This window comes from Dendrobium catenatum, unplaced genomic scaffold (genome assembly GCF_001605985.2).
Source record: "Dendrobium catenatum unplaced genomic scaffold, ASM160598v2 fragScaff_scaffold_1090, whole genome shotgun sequence".
Lineage (NCBI taxonomy): Eukaryota > Viridiplantae > Streptophyta > Magnoliopsida > Asparagales > Orchidaceae > Dendrobium > Dendrobium catenatum.
The window spans coordinates 516,870-517,396 of NW_021319552.1; positions in this window are offsets into that span (position 1 = coordinate 516,870).

The following is a 527-nucleotide window of genomic DNA, read 5'->3' on the forward strand; positions in this document are numbered from 1 at the left end:
CTTCGACATAGCCTTCTCTCAACTGTTAATCAAGTTTTTAATGGGCCTCTAAACGCTAATCTCCTATGCAACCAATCATGCTAAAACAAAACATTATTAATGATATAATGTGAAAGACCTAAAAAAAAAATTGTGACTTCACGATGCCTTTTGCTGCTCTGCTAGGGTTTCGCCGACCCTTCGCCTTCGACAAGTTCTGAGGGTTTTCCTCTCATTTTAAGGCTAAGGTATTAGTTTCCTTCCTGTTTTCGATGGATAAACTTCGTGATCCTGGGTTTTTGAACGGGGCTTCCGCGCCTCTCTCGTTTAAGGAAGCTCTTGCGGGTTCTTCGTCGTCTTTCCCTGATTTAAAGGTTTCTTCTCATCGTGGCTTGCCGACTCTTTTTATCTCTGAGGAAGAGGTGCGATCTCTTGTTTCTCCTTTCGATTTTGCGTTAGTTGGCAGATTTCCGGGTAGGCGACCTTCGGTCGACGCTATTAGGAAGTTTTGTTTCAACTTAAAGTTGATAGGTGATTTTTCGGTTACA